The sequence below is a fragment of the Tympanuchus pallidicinctus genome, unplaced genomic scaffold (assembly GCF_026119805.1).
Source record: "Tympanuchus pallidicinctus isolate F22 unplaced genomic scaffold, pur_lepc_1.0 scaffold8, whole genome shotgun sequence".
NCBI classification, from domain to species: Eukaryota; Metazoa; Chordata; class Aves; order Galliformes; family Phasianidae; genus Tympanuchus; species Tympanuchus pallidicinctus.
The window spans coordinates 14,210,759-14,232,743 of record NW_026294802.1 but is presented as its reverse complement, the minus strand read 5'-3'; the positions used below and the strand labels follow the sequence as shown (position 1 = coordinate 14,232,743).

General features: G+C 39.4%; 1 protein-coding gene and 1 long non-coding RNA gene across 4 annotated transcripts in view; one reads left to right on the top strand and one right to left on the bottom strand.

Moving 5' to 3' along the window:
• GRAP2 (GRB2 related adaptor protein 2) overlaps window positions 1-9,717 on the bottom strand; it is a 39,835-nt gene extending 30,118 nt beyond the window's left edge. Inside the window, exon 1 of one of the 3 annotated variants that reach the window (XM_052668640.1) lies at window positions 9,560-9,717. The gene's annotated coding sequence lies outside the window, so the exon portion shown is untranslated. Of the gene's footprint in view, window positions 1-1,481; window positions 1,503-2,375; window positions 2,974-9,559 lie in introns of those variants that run through there. The other 2 variants (XM_052668642.1, XM_052668645.1) reach the window with 2 other exon arrangements.
• On the top strand, window positions 3,808-5,444 carry LOC128073577 (uncharacterized). The gene is made up of 3 exons (XR_008202777.1): window positions 3,808-4,259; window positions 4,363-4,435; window positions 4,557-5,444. It is a non-coding gene; the product is annotated as an uncharacterized LOC128073577 (long non-coding RNA).
• Window positions 9,718-21,985: the final 12,268 nt, after the last annotated feature.

Here is a 21,985-nt window from a genome sequence, read left to right as displayed (position 1 = left end):
GTATTGGCTTTTGTAGAGAAGAGAAAATGGAATGAGCCGGCAATCCAATTTCTATTAGCGAGTCCAGTCCAAAGAACACTTATTGAGGTACATAAAAGTCCAAAAGCTATTGGGAGTGGCAATGAATTACAGAGAGGCTCCACACAAAGGAACTCACAGGTATCAGGACAGAAGCATAGCATGATCCACAACAGCTACAAACCAGTTCTCACGCACCTGAGACCCAACTCTGGTTGCACCAGCACACGTAAATGAGAGAGCGTAACTGTTTCACCTTGTCCTTGCTCTCAAGCTGAGAACTGGTTGTGCACACATTTTAAGAAGCCAGCTTTTCATCATTATACTATGGTTTATGAGGAGAGAACAAAGTATTATTTCCTCCATAATACAATAAAGCACCATGCACAGTTGTTTCTACGATTATCCTCCTGTATACACTGTGCTGATGGCAGTGTTGTCATGAGAATTACCTCACTGAAAACAAATGAGGGAATTGATATGATATTGCCAGTCTTTTGCGTTGCTCTTTGTGTTTCTATATTACATCTCTTCTTTTTTAACCTTTGGATTGTTTTCCCTATTTGTAATGCAAACTACTGGGAGCAGCAGTAGTTTGCTTTCACAAATGGCATTCTTCCACATGGGGCAAGTTAACAAAAACCAATGGGTTAGCATCATACAACAGTATTTGTCTTGACCAATTTTTAGCACGTACGCGCTGCACACTGCGCAAGTGCAACTTCCCCATTTGATCCCAGTTTTCAAGTGGCTTTCCATTATCTCAAGCTCTAAAGGAATATTTAGTGTAGTCTCTAAGTCTATATGGTTTAGTATTAGATACGGAGGTTGGCAACCCTGCATGCAGCAGAGGGGTTGGAGCTTGATGATCCTTGAGGTCCCTTCCAATCCAAGCCATTCTATGAACAGCTGGGTTAAAATGGATCTGTGGAGATCATCCACATCAAGCCCCTGCTCATGGCAGTGCTAACTTTGGAATCCCATATGATCAGGGTACAATTCAACATTTTTACAGTGACTACTCTGGCAGAATACCAGTCTTATGGAAGCAATAATATAAATCAGGTATTTGCGTAGATCAAAGGTGTACTGAAAATTATTTAGGTACAACATCTTCATTAAATGGTTTGAGTTCTCCTTTCACTATAAGTCACCTTAAAAGATTGTGGGGAAAAAAAAAAAAAAAGAATAATTAAAAAGGTGATATTGATTTCAGCGCTGGGCTCCAGTTATACAGTTGCGTATTGTCAAAACACGCAGTAAAGTGTAGCTACCTTTACAATCATTTCCTGAGTTTTGTATGGTTTATATCCTCACTGTATAATTAAAAAACCAAAATCATTGTTTGTAGATAGAATTATGAAAAAAAGATAAAAGGAAATAAGGAAATTTCAGGACAGAAAATAAAACAACTTGGTTAAAATCGCCAGGCAAGACGCTGAAAGAGTATCTATGTTATGTACCTTAGCTTAAGGAATGTGCTCCTCTTCACCATACCTTTGAAAGTCTGCAGAATACAGCTTCAAGAGCTGCAAAGCATAGGAACCATATGAGTGTAGAAAGGGCTCTGCACTGGGAAACTACCAATGGCGAGAATCACTCATCATGAGATGTAAGCACGAACTTCTACAGGATTTAACACCTCAGAAAAACAATTAGCATGATTGCTTACTTGATGAACAGGGTGAATTTTATTCAAATTTAATACCATTGAAAACACTTGCAACACTGCACTTCTGCATGAAAAAACAAGCCCTCTCTTCACTGCATTTCCATTTTCTGTTCTGTACCAGTTTCTTCTCATATTTGTTTCACCTGCTATCAGATTTAAGAAACTATAAGTATCAGTTTCATTACTACTCCATATCTTGCCCGTATTTGATTACAGTATGCTGTCACTTTAGTCCTGAAAATGAGCTTTGCTTTCTAGCCTGCAGCTTGTCAAAAATTAAAACAGTGGTTATCTTTTCTTCATAACAAAAATGAATCTCCAAATATTCCAAAAGCAGTAGCTAAGTTTTGGCATATTGTCTCCTGGTCTGAAACTGATTGGACTTTGCTTATCTCTACAGTTGGTCAAGGAAAGAAGTAGGTGCTCAGCCCTTCCCCATAGGAAATGCCATGCCAGGGTCATTTAAACTGAACAGAACAACAACATTTCAAAAGTATATTTTTTCTCAAAAGCTGAACACTTTGCAGAAAAGCAAAGCTAACCATTCTGATCAGACATCTTTTCAAACAGTAGTAATTCCTTAAGAAAATAACTGCTGTTCATCCCCCCCCCCCCCCCCCCAGAGACTCCCACTGCATTTTACAACTGAGGAATTAAATACAGGCTCATTTTGTATTTCTGTTACCTGATTGGTTCCATTAAAGAGAGATGCAGTGGTGCTGGGCAGAGTGTAGCAGCCGCACACTGTTGCTATTTCTCCTTGGTAGGTTTTAAAGGATTACAGCTGCTCCTTTGGCTTCTCTTGTGAGAACTATCCAGCAGCTTAATTAAGCAACTCTATTAACATCTCTTTTCTTACTGCAGCCTTATGGAGAATCACACTTCCCTGGACGCTTCTGGTAGTTGAGTTAGTAAGCCTGGATATTAAACCATGTCAGCTGTGTCCTTTGACCCCAGCTTTGCCTTGGAGGGTACCTCTGGTTTGGCAGCCAAATTCTCTGCTTCTTTACCTATCCCTTCATCTAACAATGAAATCCATCCTCCAGTGCTTTTCAACAGCACACAGCAGGTTAGGAGCAGGAGAAACAACTGCCCAATTAAAATCAAGGTGTCTGATGTGCAGTAGGCAAACTGAAATCTGCCTGAGCTATCAGGGCAAACACCTTCAGGCTTATGCAATTAACCTCAGGATAATTGATGACCACAAGCAATCAAGCTGTGGTTGGGGGTCTCATGCAAGAAACATACTAGGGCATATCATTCAGTATTGACTCAGAGAAAAGGGCTCCACTGAATCAATAACACCATCTCCTGAAGTGCAGTGGGTTTCCTTCAAAATCTTCCTTAATTACCAGATGAAATCACCAGGTGCTTGAAAGACTTGAAAGAGTAGCTACAGGTGTGCTAGTGTTCCCAGTGCCTCTGTAAGCTGTTGCATACAAGGAATGGTAAAACCCTTTAGCTGACTGTGGGGAAGAAAAACATACCACTCAAAATCATCCCCTGATCATTTACTAGAATGATTTAGTAACAATACAGGCAAAAGCATGCATGGGGAACTTTATGGTACTACCAAAGAGATATAAATAAAACAAGAAAAAAAAAAAGAACTCTTATTCTGGAGTTCCAGGGGCCATGCAAAGAGCTGTACCCAAACCACTACTCTGATAAGACAGCAAGGGAACACCTCTTTCAAATAAGTCCTTCACCTTTCCTCCCCTCTACCTCTTACTCTTCATTTACCTTTCACTTCAGACTGAGAGCTTGGTAAAAGCTGAGTTTTCTTCTGCTATGACTTTTATGACTTCACCTTCACTTAAAGAACTGATTTTTATCTATTTATTAATTTTTAATGAGGACAGCTATTACATTTAATTCCCTGGAATTATTACCTTAATGTAACTGTTAGAGGTTCATTCCCAGCAGGTGTATTCTATTGACCATAAGCAGCCACCCTGCCATAAGATCCCTTTTGTTTTCTCATTCCTGAAATTCCACACTGAGGATCAGATCTGGAGAAAACCATTTGATTAGCAAGGAATTTCCCTATTTTTTTTTTTGCATTAGAGATGTAAGCTCTATTACATAAATGCTCTATCCCAGTGGTGGATCTGGTGTCAAAAGTGTCTGAAAGTCAGTGAAAAAACTTGTTGTAAAAGAGCTAATTAATAACAGAGCTCAGGGTGCTTAAGAAGCTGAATCTATGGAGACTGAAGAAAGTATTTTTAAACCCATTCTGGAGCTGCAGTTATTAACAAATGGTTGATCATCACAGACATCATCCTGTGGTTGCTTCCACTCTGTTTCTCACAGTGACCTCAGCAGCAAAGGGAAGCAAATCAGAAGAGTATTGAAAAATCAAAATAAAACCAAAATAAAATTAATTAGTATAGCCTATCAAGGTACTTGTCATGTCTGTGCACATACAGCTGAGCTGAGTCTTGCATTCAAAATAACAATCCAATGGCATTTGCTATTGTTTTTTTTTTAACGTAGAAGAGGCACGGTTTTCACGAAGACTTACAGCACAACTATAAGAGCACACAGTGAATTTCCTGAGAATTTACAAGTACGTTCATTAACTAATTTACAAAGTAAAATTAGTTTAAAATATGGATCCATTAAGAAAATTGATGCTTTGGGTTTGACCTTTTGTTTATTTGTTTCTGCAGCCTTGGTAGTGGATTAATCCAAACCTTCATCGTATTCAGAGACTGCAAGGATCTGCACTGACAACATCTGAAGGTTTTTCCAAGATTGGTGGCCTTTTCTTTTCTTTCTTTCTTTCCTTTTTTTTCCCTCTATCATACTTCTTATCAAAAATTCCCTCTTAAAAAAACAACTCATGTTAAATTTTTTCCTTCAGAGGATGCTATGAGGAACATCTGAAGATACCTGAGAAGCCCCCAGCTAGAACGGCCCTTTCACTTCCCACCAGGAGGGACAATTCGCTGCAGTTCTTCTGTAAACAGAGGGAAGCAGGCGCTGCTCTGAGTGATGAATCTCCTAACTGTGTGCAGACGGATCAGTCCCACTGAGAACTGCCTTGTTGCGTTGTCGTGGGAGAGAAAAAATGTTATGCTTAACATCATTTAAGGCTAACCTGACATCACAAACGTTCAGAGGCTTTGATTATTGCATGAGATCACTGCAGTAAAAGGAGAAGACAGCATTAAACAATTAGGCATGTAGTACAGATGTAATTACTTGGGATACAGGAGATAGCAATATATGCTTTGTCAAATCAGTAGGAAAAGGATGCAGCTGTTGTACGCAGCCCCTGCTGAAGGTAATACAATGATTGTGATAATGCCTATATAATCTTCAGCAATGTAATACTGCAATTCTATTCATCCTCTTTCTACTAAGAATCTCAAAGAATTTAATTACTTCAATAAATTAAGATTCTCCTTCTGTTCAGATCAGGAAAATATTTTAAGACTAGATCCACTTCTTTACAGAGAACATCAGAACAGAGAAAATCAGCAGAATTTTTGTTTAGTTTGATGGATTTAATCTCAGAGACTTTCTACACCATTAGGATAATGAAAAAAAAGGAGAAGCCAAACACATTCAGGTTCCACAAAGGCACTGTTTGTATGCTTGCATAACGAACATACAACTTGAAACTTCAAACTGTAAACTAATAACCCTCTCAGAAAGTATTTGTTCCATCCACGTGTAGAGACCCAACAGTGGGTTGGGTCACCTTTCTCTGAATCATTAAGTTTTGACTATTGTTTGGGCAGTGTATGGCATGTGATAGATGTCTGGTCCAATACAGCCAATCCCATGTACAAACAGTTAGATAGAATGTCTCCAGTATCTTACCCTTAGGTGCATGAAAAGCAATTATTGGGGCACATTCATGCACTGAGACAGTTTTAAAAGTTTGTCTACATCTTAAGATAATCCCTGCATCAACTGCAAGGTTAAGGAGTGTGTTTCCCATGCCAGAACTCAGCTGGAGCTTGAAAGGGCTGTGACCTGGAAACACAATGTTGCTACTTACGTAGCTGGATTTTTTAAAAATAAAATTTAAAAAGAAGAGATGTCAGAGCTCTGAGGGTTGAAGATTTTACTCTAAGGGTTACTGGTGAATTTGTCATGATGAGACAATAAAAAAAGAATTGGGGAACTAAAAAGAGAAGTATAGAGAACGCGAGGCATACAGTGCCTCAGGGAAAAGAATGGCATGTAATTATAACCGCACGCTGCTCTGAAAAGATAAAGCTGCATGTAAAAAGGTTATAGGCTCAGGGAAAGGGAGGAAAGATGGATCTTGGAACTCCAAAAGAGGGGGAAAAAAGGATTTAATCATGTATCAGTGCATACTGTTCATTTAGGTATTCCAGTCATTTTCTTTCTCTCATAATATTTTGCAGTACTGACCTGTGAACTCAATGCCAGCATAATGTGGCCATTTCTAGCAACCTTATTCCTCAAAGGTTCCTCTCCCCTGCTTAGATGTTATTTAAACGGTACCTTGGTATGGTTCTCTAATCAGCAGAAAAATTTTAAAAAATGTAAGTCTGCAAGGCAGAGCTCAGGCCTTTTCAAGATCACATTTTTCATTCTCACCTGTCTGGAATTCTTCTAGTGACAGTATTTACAACAACTTGGCTTCAGAGACAGCATTCTGAGCTAAAGCCAGAAAAAGAAAAGATGCCCTTCCTCTCATCTTCCTCTCAGATGACCCATTTGGAGAAGACCAATATCTGTGGCTCAGTAGTGGCCAGACTTCAAAAGCATACGAGTGAAGCATTGAATGTTCTATCACAGGGAATTTGTCTCCACCTCAAAACATGAAGGTGATGGTATCTAGCTCATACCATACCAAATTTTTTCATATTTGGGCAGGTTTTCTTTTTCCACTCTCTTTAAAAACTGCTCATTTGAAAACATATTTAAAATGTAGGCAACACTACAACATGCAGCAATAAGGCAGCTTTGTCTAGAGAGTAAGAAACAAGATCAAGAATTTAGTTTCCAAACCCATCTCAGCTAAAGATTTGATGTGCATCTCCAGGCAAGTCCCATCAACTCTCCATACTATTGGAGAGACCTGTGAAATGCAGGGTAGCTGTACTGGAGATATTTAAATGTGTTGGGGCACTGAAAGCCATAAAGCTTGATTCTGGGAAGACCTGTTCATTTTTTCACATTGAGAAATTAATTGTGCCAGTACGGCTTTAAGGGCTTCTGTCCTCACAGTGACACTGCTTTTATTTATACATATTTATATGTATATATGCATTATTATAACTATAAATTGAGAGTGCTCACACTGACTCACCTTAAGTGCAAACAGACAAAATTCCCTTCAATAGCCAACAATTTGTGAAGTCATTAAGACAAAAAGTTTATAGAGGAAAAGCAAAGTTACTGCCATAAAACCCTTGTTGGTAACATACTTCATTTTCTGCTGCCGCAAAATATGAAGAATGGTGGAAAACTGAGCTGCAAGCACTAGAAATTTTCCCTTGAGGGAGCTGCAAAATAAAGTTTTTTGAAATATATCATAGAATTTATGGATGCTGTTCGTGCTGACGGGAATATGGCTTGCAGCCAGCCCTAAGCCTTAAGTCAAGTGCGTGACAGCCATCATATTCAGTATAGCATTTTGAGGACCTGCAAGAGGACAATACGGTTACATTCCTCTTAAACAAAAACCAGACTCAGGAGAGAGAGAAAAAGGTAGAGGATGACAAGGCCTTATTATATTGTAAAAACCAAAGGAACTGAAATGAGCCCCAAACACAAAGGGGTAGCAAGTGTTGATAGAAGTACTTCATGGTGAAACATATGGCATTTTCTCAGCCACAGTGGTTGGGCCCTTCTGACTACTTATATCAGAGACTAAACTTGGCAGTGAGAATATTTTATGGCATATAACTAACAGCTCCACTAAGAGGAGAATTTCAAGTATTTTACTGTTAAGGGAAGAAGCATAACGAAGGGAGTAAAGAACATTTTCATTATGTCAGGCAGTAAAAACAAACCAGAAGAGACTGCCTACAGCAGTGGTTCCAGACCTGTGGCTTAACAGCAACCTCTTGCCTGCCAAACTTTCAGATATTGCTGGTGGCCACAGAGAGCTGCTGTCAAGCTGGAAATTGATGGGGAAGGCAAAGTGTAACATTGTACAGAGGGTATTGCTTCTCACTGCTGTTGCTCTTCAATCAGCAAAAATGGAGGGCATTGGCATGTGGTTCCAAGAGTGGAAGGTAAGGAGAGTGGGGGAAAAAAAAAAAAAAAAGAAATAGTTTGACTAGATAAAGAAAGACAAGGTTTGGAGAGAGAAATGATGTCTTTTACTAGAGTAATAGCTATAGCTTACAAAAACCAGACAGACATCCAGACACTCTATGCCTTCTGCAAGCCAATGTAAGAACACACAAGAGATCAAGACTGACAGCTGAGTACTCTAGGGGTTGTAAAAACTTCTGTCTTGTGAATAAGCCAATTTTTGTTCAGCCCTGGAAGGTGCCACACTCTTAACAATTTTGGAAGATCTGTGTGGAGAGCAATGAGAGGTGAAGCTAACTTCAAAATCCAGACAGCAGAACTAAGCCAAATTATGTGGGTACGTTTTGCATTGCCTATCTACCCCTCTCCATGTTACTCTGCTTCCTACAGACATACGGGAACAATGTATAGGGCTTTTTTTGCATTTAAACTCTTATCTAAGGGACCATTGAATTTGGATTAAAAAAATAAATAAATAAAACAGAAGTACATATCACGAGATAGAAAAATAAGAGAAAATGCCTCCATGGCATACTTTTTCTCCATATGTCTTTTCTCCACGTTTCCACTCATTTCACCATCACATGATAGCATGGGTTTATGTCAGATTCAGAGACCCGTGAGCAAAAACTGAAGAATGGAACCCTCTCTCCTTCCAAGTGGAGGACTCTTGCTGGTGGCTGAATTGGCTAGACTTTTCCACACAATCAGAACCAGTGGACAGCTTTTCAAGGATTCTCAACCCAAAACCCAAATCTTCTTCCTGCCACGCTCATTTACTAGAAACCTGATCAATACAAAACCTTTCTTCTCCAGACAAATATGTGACAGCTTTTCCTACTGCTGATGAAGAGATTATTATCTTTTCTAAGAAAATTTTGTACAAACAGGCAGTACTAAATAATGTCTTGGAGACTGATGTCCTTTTAATCCTAAGTTATCTGCAAGGCAAGTCAAGCAACGTGAGCTTTCTCCTTGAACAAAAACATGTGTGAAGCACACACAGTCCTTGCCATGGAGCTGCATAGTGCTCTATCCTAAAGAAATGTCTGGTACCAATGCTGTATATTGCACTTACAACGTACCGAAAAGCTTTATAAGAACGTTACAAAGCAATTAAGGAGAAATCACATTCAGGCCCTGCCCCCAGAGACACCAGCACATTTCCCAGGAGCCATCAAATGGAGGGTTGGTGATGCCAGATCTACAGCTGCCAGAACTTTTCTTTTTTTTTTTTCCCTAGGCATCTTGCCCCAGTCAGTGTGATCACACTGGATGTCTTGGAGACACAATAGCCTGATCTGTCTCAGGGGAACCTTAACGTTTCTGGGAAATCTGGATATCTCTTTACATTGTGCTTCTGGCTGAGAAAAAAAAAAGAGAAGAAAAAACTCCCCATTATTTTCTTCCCAAAACTACCGTGCTTCTGAGCACATTCCTGATCCCCCACAGACAAGCAGAACAACTTGATGCAGTGGCGGCACGACTGAAAATTTACTAAATCCAGAGCCTTGCAGCTAAGACTTTCCTTGTTAAATTCTACAAACAGAAAATATCACACTTATTTAACCAATACTACTCTTAAAACTTCAGAGAAAAAGAAGCAGAGTAGGTCTGTACCTTTGTAGGGCTGGTGGTTGCACTCTGCTGTTTCAGAATCTGTGTTGAGATAAAGCGATGGGGAGTTTCATAACGCAGCAACCAACTTGCCTCCTGCCTTCAGCACCAATGCTCAGCATTGGCTGAAAGCCCATGGAGCCATTTGGGACTAAAGGGCTTCACCATGGCATCTTTGCTTTTCCCTTGCCAAGCACAGCCAATCAAGCCAGCAGCGTGTAAACCACAAACCACGCAGGAACTCACAGGCTCGGCTGCTTACAGAGATGGGTGTGGGGCTCAGTTTTGTGTGGTTTTATTCTTCTACTCTCACGGTGACAGGCGCTTGAGAACAGTTTCTCAGAGTGCTACAGCTGTTCTCTGCTCCAGCTGCATTTCAAGCACTGGGGCACCCCATAACTTGCTCAACATTCGGGTATTTGATGCATCTGTCTGGAAAATACCAGTCTGTTACATGCAAGTAGGGGTCTGCAGAAGCAAGCTGTCAAGCATGTCCTGAAAGATGCCTTCTTTTCTAACATGGGGTGACTGGTGGTCATACATTTGCGTTTGAACTTCAGGGGCACTTCTCCTGCTGTGCATGTCTTCTGATGTGACAGAGTCCATGGTTGCACATATACAGTGTGCTCACAGTTTAGCAGGGTCTGTTACAATAGGAGAAGTGACAATGGTTTCAAACTGAAAGAGGGGAGATTTAGATCGGATACGAGAAAAAATTTTTCACAGTAAGAGCTGTGAGGCACTGGCACAGGCTGCTCAGAAAAGTGGTGGATGCTCCATCCCTGGAGACACCCAAGATCAGGATGGAGGGGCACTGAGCACCCTGATTGAGCTGTAGGTGTCCGTGTTCATTGCAGGGGAGTTGGGCTAGACGGCCTTTAAGGGCCTCTTCTGTCTCACATTATTCTATGATTCTATGACATGTGAGAAGATGTGTTGTATCTTTGTAGAAAAACACAAGCACACACAGGGGTCACCTCAAGCAGCGTAGGCACAGGAGAGACAATTTAAGAAAGCATTCAGGATTTCAGCAGCCTCCATGATTACATCAACTGGGTGGCTGTGTTTAATTGGTGAGAGAAGAGATGTGAAAATCTGATTCCCATAAGAACACAGAAAAGGTGTTTTGCTTTTCGAGTCACTGCAATTGTTCAGACACCAACAGGAGTGCACCATGGGCCTGGAGAAAGCAACCAGGGCTGTCTACACGCAGCACTGAAGATTTGAGAGGACGGCATCTGTGTCATGGCTCTTTAAGATGGCAAAGTAGCTGTAGACCACATAAATGCAAGGGGAAAACATCACAATTAAGATTTCTACTCAGGAGAATCCTGTTTTCCTTTTCATCCCCACTCCTCCTGAGGCCTGCCAGTGGCCAGCAGGCCCATGGAAGAAGAGAAATCGGCGACTAGAAAAATGCTCTTTACTGTAGAGTATGAGCTCCATTAGGAAACACAGCCCTGGCCCAAAGTACTGTGCCTGCAGAACATGGCACCCGGCTTCCCACAGGGAAGTAGAAAGGACTCAACATCAAGAGAAAGGTTGTCTCCTGCAACCATCACTCTGAGGCCATTTGAAATCATAGCATAAAAGGTTAATTTTGCTTTGCAAGCTGTTAACAAGGAAAGGGCCATTGGCTGGAACTGAAATAGATTTAGAAATTATCAAGTTCTTGAGTCAGTGATATTCAAAGTTCCTAGTTTCCTGAAGCCACTTTTTTTGACTTTGTATCAGACTAAGGATCCGGATGGGATTCTGTTCCATTGAGCACAGTTCAGAGCTTGGTGCCTTTTCCATCCTTCATGCTCAAAAGCAGAAACAGAAAACGTTGTAACTCCTCACTATCATTGGTTTTGAAGAACAAGCAGCCAGGCTGGTCAGGTTGAATGTATGTCTTTCAGCATAGAATAGATGTAACAACTAGAAGTGGGTAAAAAGTTATTGACCGTGTATTATTGATAATATAGTGCAGGAGGAGGACCAACTTTTTAAGACGTCTGATAGCAATAGGACAACGAGTAGTGGCTTTAAACTAAAAGAGTGGAAATTTAGGGTAGGTGTTGGAAAAAAATCTTTACTCAGAGGGCAGTGAGGTGCTGACACAGCTGTCGAGAGAGATGTGGTGACCCATCCCTGGAGACTCCAGGCCAGGTTGGATGGGGCTCTGGGCAGCCTGAGCTGGGCCCATGGCACAAGGTGGGACTGGGTGGGCTCTGAGGTCCTTTCCAACCCAACCATTCTGTGATTCTATGATATTAAAATATCTAATATTAGAAAAAAATGTGTTCTTAATAATGTAGTCTGCCCTCCAAAATTACAGAGAAGGATTAAGCTGTTTTGTGAATTTCTAGTAGATTACTCTTTTGCTCTTTTTAAAGGCATTTCCCGTATGAAATATTCTGATTTTCAGTTTAAAACAGCTCTTTATCCAAAATTTAATTTGACTTGTATAAAAAAGTAAAAACTTTAAACAAACAATTTTGGGGGGGAGAAGGAAATGAAATGTAACTTTCCAGTTGGCCAAAAAGAAAATGCTCTCAACTCTTCAGCAAAACAAAAACAAAAACAAAAACAAAAAACACACAAAAAACACAAAAAAAACAAAGAAATCCCAAACCAAAGTATTCATTATTTTATGTTGAAAACTTCAGTCTTGCAAGCATTTCAATATGTATATTGTTTTAAGTATTACTACAAATCAGTTATATATGCAGCACTGTAGCACTAGCACAAAGCACACAGTTGGCTCAAGGACAGAGGCACAGAATGCAAGAATCAAATCATGATTTCTTGTTTGCTAACACAAAGACCTAAGCAGTGTTCAGCTTCATTTATATGACATGATCTGTATGACATTAACTGACAAACAAAAGCAAAAGGCAGGAAATTAGTTCGGGGCTGTATCCAGGCTTCAAGCCTTTATAGTCAGAATGGCTCAATTCAAATATTATTTCAATACGAAAATCTACCATATTTTATGTTTCAGTTTTGTTGTTGCTGTTTTTGTCAGAGGAATGTCTTTTAAGTTAATGACTTGTTTTTGTTATGATTCAACAGTACCGACATATCTTTATCTCAAGCACATCCTACCCCTTCAGTGTCCTAGGGTACTAGATAGATAAATATATCCCAGCATTAAGAATATGTGATCCATCGATATAGAAATGCTGTGGTTTTGCCCCTCAAACACTTAAGTTGTAATGTCAGGTCACAGTAGTACACTCTTTTTACACGTCTAAAATATTCTGGAGCTCCTGAAGGGAAGGGGAAGTGCATGCTGACATTATTCATGTTGTCCTTTTTGTATGCATACAGAACTTCAAGCTGTCACTCTTGAACTTTTCACCATTTCCTAAAAACAAAGAAACAGAAAGAAGCATAGCATGCCCTGCTTGTTGAGAACGCATCTCATCAAAATCCTATGTGTACAAAAATCAAACTGAGTGGGGACCCAGATAAGAAGAACACGGTAATAAGTTTTCCATCCAAGCAAGTTATGATTGCAGCAGGATTATCTAATCAACTCATAAACACAAAAACAAAAAAAGAACCCAACATCAAAGTATGCTGCCATATAGCCAATGTCACAGTGCAACTCTGACAGGGGAAGAGAGAGAGAAACATACAAAAGCAAAAGAGGAGTCTCGCGATTGAAGTTTTTAATAGCTTCATTGAAACACACGACAAATTCAGTTTCTCTCAGTGGGAGAGGCAGATAAAAATGGGCTCCATTTGAAGTGCAGACAACAAAGAGACACGGGGAGTTGTCAAACATGCAGCACCCTCTTCATAAAGATCCCACTTTCTCTCAGTTCCAAGTGTTTGCAACTGTCTCTCCCCGTGAAATCTTAATTAAACCAATATATTTCCCATCTAAGTCACTTGAAGATGTGCATAGTTTGATAAAAAGGTTAATTAGCTGTATTCTTTAAAACATTAAAAAGGTACCATTTTGATCTTTTGCTTGAAATTCATGCCTGTTCTTGCATCAAAAATATCTCTCAGCCTGGACTGTGGTAGCTAGCAGGCAAAAGCACACTGGTGAGCAGGGCGAGGGGGAGGAGACTGTGACAGAAAACAAACATTTGTTATGAATTTTAATATTTTTTGCCTCATGTTCTCATAAAGCACATTATAGACTGTCTCCCTTCTAGAGGCTGGGTGTTTGTCAGGGCTTGAAATCTGATTGATCCATGATGAAGGCGGGCCCCTCTCTGGTGACTCAGCTGGGAATTGCTCAGAAATTTACCCAGCCTGATGTGAACTAATAAAAAGAAAGGAGGGAAACAGGAACATCTCATAAAGCTGTGAAATGACAATTCGCAAGCATCATTTAAATCATTTGGAGGCTGCATTCCCCTTTTATCTATTACTGCATTGGCTAAAATGCACTTCCTATTGAGCATTCCAGCTGTGAAAGCTGACAGATCCAAGCGATCACTCTAGAAACACTGTTGTTACAGTTTAGCAGAGCAATTCATAGACAAATGGAAGCTCTTAGTTTAATTCTTTCACCTCTCTGCTCCTGTTTAGAGCCCATCAGCAATTCCTTAAACAGAAGGGATGCTGCAGGTTGACACGAGGCATTTCCTTCCCTTCTCCCCAGCTGCAGATATTGTACTTTTGGTGCAACGTAACTTTCACTGAATCTGACATTTGCATTTGGATCTTGTTAGAAGTGTGATCAAAATGTTAACTACAGTAACACCAAAAAAGTCATCTGAAGCTGTGGTTTAATAGCAGAAGGTGTTACACTACTTTTGAACAAGCTTACTGGAAAATGATCCATTTCTTCTTTCACTTGCTAGCGCTCTCTGTGTTCTTGGTAGACTTTTAATAGTCAGGTAAGCAAACTCTATAAACCCTCAAGGGCTTCCAAGCGAAAGATCAGTGAACAAACATGTTGTGCAGCTTCTCTTGCTGAGATTATGGATGCGATAAGTCACAGGATGAGTGGAAAGAACTGGAGGCACGTGTCTGAGTACCTCATGCTATTGGATTGTCTCATCAATAGAGGATGAACAAAAGTCACACACCATCATCAAGAGTTTCTTCAACATTGGGACACAGAAAAGATTTGGTTTTACAGGTAACGCTGGGAGGAATCAAGGTAAAGAGGACTTAAGAAGGCCTGTCAACTAAAATTGGGAAGGGGGGAGTTATTAAATTAATTGCTCAAGGAAAAGTAGTAAATAGCTGTAGCTGCACAAAGAAATAAGAGAGAGTAGTAGGGAAAACAACTATTCCATATTTTCAGAAGAAAATTCATAAAAAACATGTGTTATTGCATGTATAGGTAAGAACTTAGGAAAAACTACATAATCACTGATGATTTAGGCTTACAGGTCACTGGAAATTTTCTTTAATATAAAGACAGATGAGCTGAAATGCAGAAAATTGAAAATAAATTAGCAATCACTTGGCATGGCTGAAAATTACTGCTTGAAAATAAGCAAGAACGAATATTTCCTGGATATAAAATACGCATTGAAGTAGATTGGGATTTATATCGAGCTTTCATACCCATATTTTCATAGATCAATGAAGGGAATTGCGCTGGAGACGACAGTTAGACAGGATTTGTGTATAAAAATTTGTTATATGAGAATAGGGTAATTAACGTGGCTGCTTGGTGCTAGGATAGTCCAGACAACTCAAGTTACTAAGCAGCTTCCCAGGTGTGTCAATTAGGAAGCAAGTGCTGAAGCAGTTTCAGTCAGTAGGTTTGCTCATTCCTCAGTTTTGACAGATGCCAGTGACTGAAACAGCTTGGTTTTGAAGCAAATGGTTTTTGCCAAGAAATCATACTGAAGGTACTATAATGCACTACAAGTGTAAGAAAACTACAGTAATGTGCAGGGTCAGGCAAAAGGCCCGTTTGGCCCAATGACCTCTAGCTAATAGCACCAATAAGGTCCATCTACAAAAAGTGGGCAGGAACAAAAGAAACAGTGAGCCTTTTCTTAACATTCCTTCCAGGAGTCACTACTTATAGCAACCAGGGACTTGTTGAACTAGAGATTATTTACAAAAATCAGACTGAAGAACCACATTTTTCACTGTAAATCTACCTTTTTATGTTTCTGCCCTTCATTACACCTCTTGACAGTAAATTTAACAGCTTACTTAATGTGCAGTATGGAAAAATACTTCCTTCTTTTTGTTCCAAACCTACTATTTAGTAATTTCAGCAGAAGGAGAAGGTAGGTCATGCTAACTTAATGGACGGTAGTCCAAAAGTTTACATTTAAAGGAAAGACATGACACTGACCACTTAATCACCTTTACCATTGAAATGTAACTAACTTTTTCAGAATGAATCCGATCATTTAATGAATCAGTTAAGAAACTCAGTAATTTAGGAAACCTGTAGCAGCACATGAAAGCTGTTATCTTTATCATCTTCAGATATTGTTCTTAGCTCTTAACCTGCAAGAAATTTTTAATAATTACTGCCTAAGATCTGTCCAGTGAAAAGAAATGGAAATGCCAATCACATCACAGTAGTAAGGTGTCCATACTGCAAAGACAAAAACTCAGTTCATATCAATTATTCCACCTGCTGGTAATCCCTACAGAGAATCTGAATGTCAGAGAGGCTGTGGAAAATGAACTTCTTATTGTCCAGCCTACTGTAAAGCTTTTCTTCTTGCCCATTGTTGACACACTTATGAAAGAGCAAGAGCCACGTTCTATCCTTGCCCTTGTGATAATTGGCATCTACTAGACAAATGAATTCTGTATTGTAGGCATTGCCAACTGACACGTTATATGAGAATGCAAATTCTGCAAACTACATTTTCTAAGAAAAGGAAAGAATGAAGCATAAGCTGAGCACTGGAGTTTGCCTTCAAAAAGAAATAAAGGTAACGGTTACTGTATCATTAAATATATGTACTGTTATTTAAAGATCCTGGAAAAATTATCAGAAAGTCAAAGCCAGAGAAACAACCCCCGTTCCTCTCCTCCTTTTTCAGTTATTTCTACAGGACGCAGTACTGCTCATCGATTCAATTTGCATTCTGGAGAACAAATATATGGGTTACAGTATTATGTATAAAACTTACTCCTGCTGTAGCGAACCATGAAATTGCAGTTAATTTTGCTGAAATGGACCATTATATTTATAAGTAGAAGTGAAAGAAAATGAGAAAGAGGAGACAAACTGTTGAGAACCGAACTTCAAATACAAGATTAAATTATTAGTAGGATCGTAGCACTGCTGGGAACAGCGTGAGCTGTTAGATGAAGTCGCTGACTTGTTGGCTTTCAGACACAACCCTGTATCCACCTTGCCATAGTAAATTAGATGAATTATTGGTAGTGATGGGCCTGTCACATTGAGCATTCATGTCCCCAAGTGATGTATGTGAAAGTGAATTCCAGCTGATACAAGCTGCATGCAGCTCCTCCTGGCTCTGAGATGCCAACAGCATGCATCTGTTCTGTGCAACAAAATAACTCTGTTGTGAAACTGCTATCATACAGCTGTGCATAATGATGTTGCTCGATTTTATATTGGTAGATGAGATAAATTCAAGACTGTTTATTGATTGTACAATAATCTGGAGGCTATGAGATTAGACTAAGCAAAACTGGAACTGTACCATGAGAATTTGCATTTCAATGCCCTTTATTCCTGTCTCAGCAAATGGTGGCATATGCTTCCACCATCTCACTGCTTAATTTCAAAGGAATATGTGGCTTAATGCTAGGTTCAGTACAAGCTAGGAAAAGCAAGACTTGGTCACTCAGTTCTAAGTGGTGTGTCACCATCTTAATTAGCTATTGCCTTTCCCCCAGGTTTTGAAAACAGACATTATGCACAGTCTTACTCCATCCCATCTGTGTAGTAAAATGTCATAATTTAAACAGCCTTCAGAAGAGCAGTTTGACAGCCCTGTACTCCTTCATAACCAGAAGCATCCATTTGACCTGCAAGCTGCCATTAATTTGTCCATCAGGTCAGTCTGCACAGGGTATCCCAGTCCAACATTTCTTCAGTGTGATACTATGGTGAGGCTAAAGGCATTGTCACATTCAGTGCTAGAAAAATTATTGACAGTAGAAAGAAGGGAAGAAAGAGGAAAGCTAGTGTACCATACAGTACAGAATTTTCAGGCTTATAATTCTAAAGGGGGTGGAAGCCAGAGGTCTTTCATTGCCTGTAACCTGTCTCTTGAGGCATTATGTAACATGTGTTAAAGACTCTGTTCAGCATGCCCAAAGCAAGAAAAAATCTGCCTTCTTTTCCCTTTCTTGTGGTTCCTCACAGCATCAAAATTTATATAGCAAACAGGCAGCAAGGAAGCTGAAACAAAGCAAGGTGTACCTCCCATGCTGTGCTGTCCCCAAGAAGCCTACTATCAAAGGCTGCTCACCAGCATCATATCCCTTTCAACCCCTTCAGAATTTCCTGGTTCAAACAAACTTCAACCTAAGCATCTCAAGCTTAAATTATAAGAATAGGCGTGTCTAAACTCTAGGTGAATAAAAAAATTATATCCAATAAAAATAAAAATCAAATAAAAAATGTACTGTATTACTAAAATCTGTACTTCAATGATTTTAGGAAAAGGAGAAAATGAAAGCATTTAGCAATAGATAATGGGTTTATTATAGTACTCTCTTGTGCAGTCACAAATAGAGTCATGTTGTTGGTGTTTAAATCTGGCAGATATTCAGTCTGTTCACTGTTTGGTAGAACTTGGCTAGATCAAAAGACTTCATTCAAAACTGGTCCATCTACAAATCTACAAAACTGGAAATAGCAATGTGTATTGATGGCTACTCTTAAAATAGTTTGATGAAAGTACACTGGGATCCCATAACCAGGAAAGCATGAATGGGTCAAGATTGAGGTGCCTGGGCAGAGCGGGGAGGAAAATGTCAGCAGGAGAGTAACAGTAATCAGCATAATGGACTCTTGTTAGAGCTACGCAACAGCATTGGGAATGAAATGTGCAGAGACCAATATCAGAGCAGCGATGCTGCAGATGAAGTGCACCATGGAGATGGGTAGAGATCAACAGAATGGTTATAGGATCTTTGTAACTTTATGTTTCTTCTCAGCTACAGATGTCTTGCATAATTTAGAGATCACTGATATTCACACAAACCATGTAAAATATATAGGTAAAAGAGGAAATTAATTCCTTTTTATGTAGCGTTCAAAAATGTCCTCCAATTTCCAAGCAGATCTCCACTTTCAGAATAAATTGTCAGATGATATTCACTGTGAAATAACATGGGAATAAGATGACTGTACCCTAGTGTTAACTAAATCAGTATGGCAATACGCCACAAAACAAAGAAAAATTGCCCACTGGTAGCATTATTTTTGTACAGCTTTTACATACATCAGATATCACTAAGGTCTAGAAAACATCAGGGCTATTTATTCATGAGTAAATAATTCTACATAACATTTAAACTATAAAGTAAAAGGCGAGGAAACTTCTGAATAATTAATATTGCCAGGAGTTAATTTTGTTCAGATAATCTTCTAAAATGCAGTGAATTACATTCGAGCTGAAGTTGCACAAGGAAGCTTAACTAAAGCAGCCAATGTTTAATATCAGAAAGAATTTACTCAGAATTTTTGGCTTGTTTTTCAAAGTCTTAAATGCCAGATATTGAATGCAAAGTTACAGAACATGACTATTCAAGTTGACATACAGCCCAAACCAACCAAAGGCACTGCATACAGCATTTAGTCTGTTGCTGCACCTTTCACCCTGACCCATCATTCTTAAATACTTTCTGCAGCTTAGAGGCAGCCAGTAAAACACAAAGGATGTCATATTGTTCTAGTTTCACCAGGAGAAAAACAGAACAGCCGCAATTTTTGGACAGGGTGGCAAGAAATGTTGCGTGATATGACAAAGTAATTTAAAATAGACAGAAGATTACATCTGTTTTTATCAGTTGGGATGCATGGTCTGTTTGCAGAGGCTCCCATGGAGAGGCAGTACGTGAAATCCTTTGCTAGGCCTTCCTCTGCAATAACAACTATGATTTATACGTGTGGCAATCCACGTGCAGGATAGCAGCAGCAGGCACGTGTATGGCAGCTGTAGTATATGGTCACCAGTCGGCAGGCACGCTGTGTTTAGGTGCTGTGAGGTCGTCAAACACAGCTTAATGTTTCCATACCATATGTACTGTAATACCTGATCACCATGGGACTAGAGACTAGAGTCTCAGCTCAGTTTATTTGTTGGCTGATAACAAACCAGCTAGCACGCTGAATGCCATTCTTTCAATGTCACTTTTGAATAAATTTTAACTGAGACAAACACTTTCTTCTGCAGGTCTTTCTCCTTTCTGCCTCCCAAGCTTGCTTTTTTCTTCTCACCAGACAGCAGCCTTTGCCTTCTCCATCTTCCAGAAAAGTTTCAATTTTCCAAGCAATTAATTTCACCTGATGTATTTATCAAATCTTGGGAAGACTACATAGTTCCCAACAGAAAGAACTTCAGAGTTCTTTCAGAGCTCATTTTATAGAGTGATTAAATCACTCTTGATATAAAAGAAATTCCTAACAGCTCACGTACTTTTCCCCTTGCAGTTCCCCAGTTCCACAATGCAATGTTAGCTGCAGACAAGCTTGAATGTGAATCACCAGCGTCTATGAAATAATCATATTTTTCCATATTAAATTCTGTTTACAGTTAGCCAGGGAAAAATAATAATCACATCAAAGATAAGAAACTGAAGAATTAAGGTGCCTCCAGTGAGTGCTTTGCAATACCTTGCAGAATACTTCTCACTCACTCACAGACCCATAACTTTTCCTTTTCAAAGCAAAACAATGCTGAAAGACACATCTACATAAAACCCTCACGACACAATGAGAATTAATTTTTTTTTCCATTATGATTCTTATGACTATGTGCTATATTGTATTTGAATTTCCAAAGGAACATTCAATTCCAAAGCAGTCATTTCCATAGGAAATCATCCCATTCCTTCCTCTCAGTTTAAGCTCCACCTACGTGCTTGTGCACAAAACTGTACTCAGCTCATCCTACTGGAGAACCTAAAATATTTTTGAGAAGTAACTTTTTTTCAATGCAGATTGCTTAACCTCTAGTTGAAGTTCTGGGGGAAAGTGGGCAGGAGAGTCATAGAATCATAGAATTGCTCAGGTTGCAGAAGACCTTAAAGATCATCAAATCCAAACACAGTTTAACCATACTACCCTAACTCTAACAATCCTCTGCTAAATAGTGTCCCTGAGCACCACATCCAAATGGTTTTTAAACATATTCAGGGATGGTGACTCAGCCACCTCCTTGGGGAGCCTATTTCAGTGCTTAACCACCCTTTTTGTAAAGAAGTTTTTCCTGATATCCAACCTAAACCTCCCCTGGTGCAACTTGAGGCCATTTCCCCTCATCCTGTCACCAGTGAGGAGAGACCAGCTCTGCTCTCACTGCAATCACCTTTCAGGTATTGGAAGAGAGCAGAAAAGAAGGAAAGCATGAGGCTGCCCATTTAAACTACTGCCAACCGTTGCGTGCATTTAGCTGTATTACAAAATCACACCCTTTTACACAGCTTTGGCAACGATCAGAAATTTGAAAGCGCATGCAAATTATGCTGCATTTGCATCCACTCAAAAAACACTTTACATTACCAGAATGATGTAAAAAAAAACTGTAGTGCAAATAAAAAGTAGATCACATATATACACTGCTGAATTCTGCTACCGGTATCCTCCTTTTGATCAGCTGTCCCCATGGAAAATGTACTGGATAAGGCAATCTCTTTCTATTTACAGAGAAGTCCTAGAAGGCAGTGGATTTCAACCTTTTTGATCAGCCCTAAAGATTGTACAGTTAAGTTGAAGACTACTGAACAGAAAAAGTAGGCATAATGATGGTAGTCTTTTTTTTTCTGAGCTCTCAGATGACTTAAAAGCACATCATGGAATTGGTGAATATACCTTGAGTATTTGGCTGAAAGCCTGAGAACCCTTTACTACAAATAGGTTAATATAGCTAATAAAAATTGCATCATCTTTCTTCAATGTTCTGCAGCCATCACAATATAGATGTGCAAGCCTGAACACATACCAAAAAGCTCACTTAACCAGATTGAATATGGTTAACAAGACATACTGGCAGAAACATAAATAATGAAACATGCTTAGCTAATACTGTGTGACATCTGTCCCCTTAGGAGCAATGAAAAAAAAATGAGGCCAGCTCACCCAGCAAGCCCAGTGAGTAAAACTTTTTGTAAAAATAATGATTTTAGTTATACAGTCTTAAAAATTGTATCATCTAAAGCTGAATGAAGACACAAACTGTAAACATTCTATGTAACACGACTTTTTGCTGCTTGTTCTTTTTAAATATTAGAAATTCCAATTTAAATGATGCTTGGAGCAATAAAGGGTTACCTGAAGATATATTTCTACCA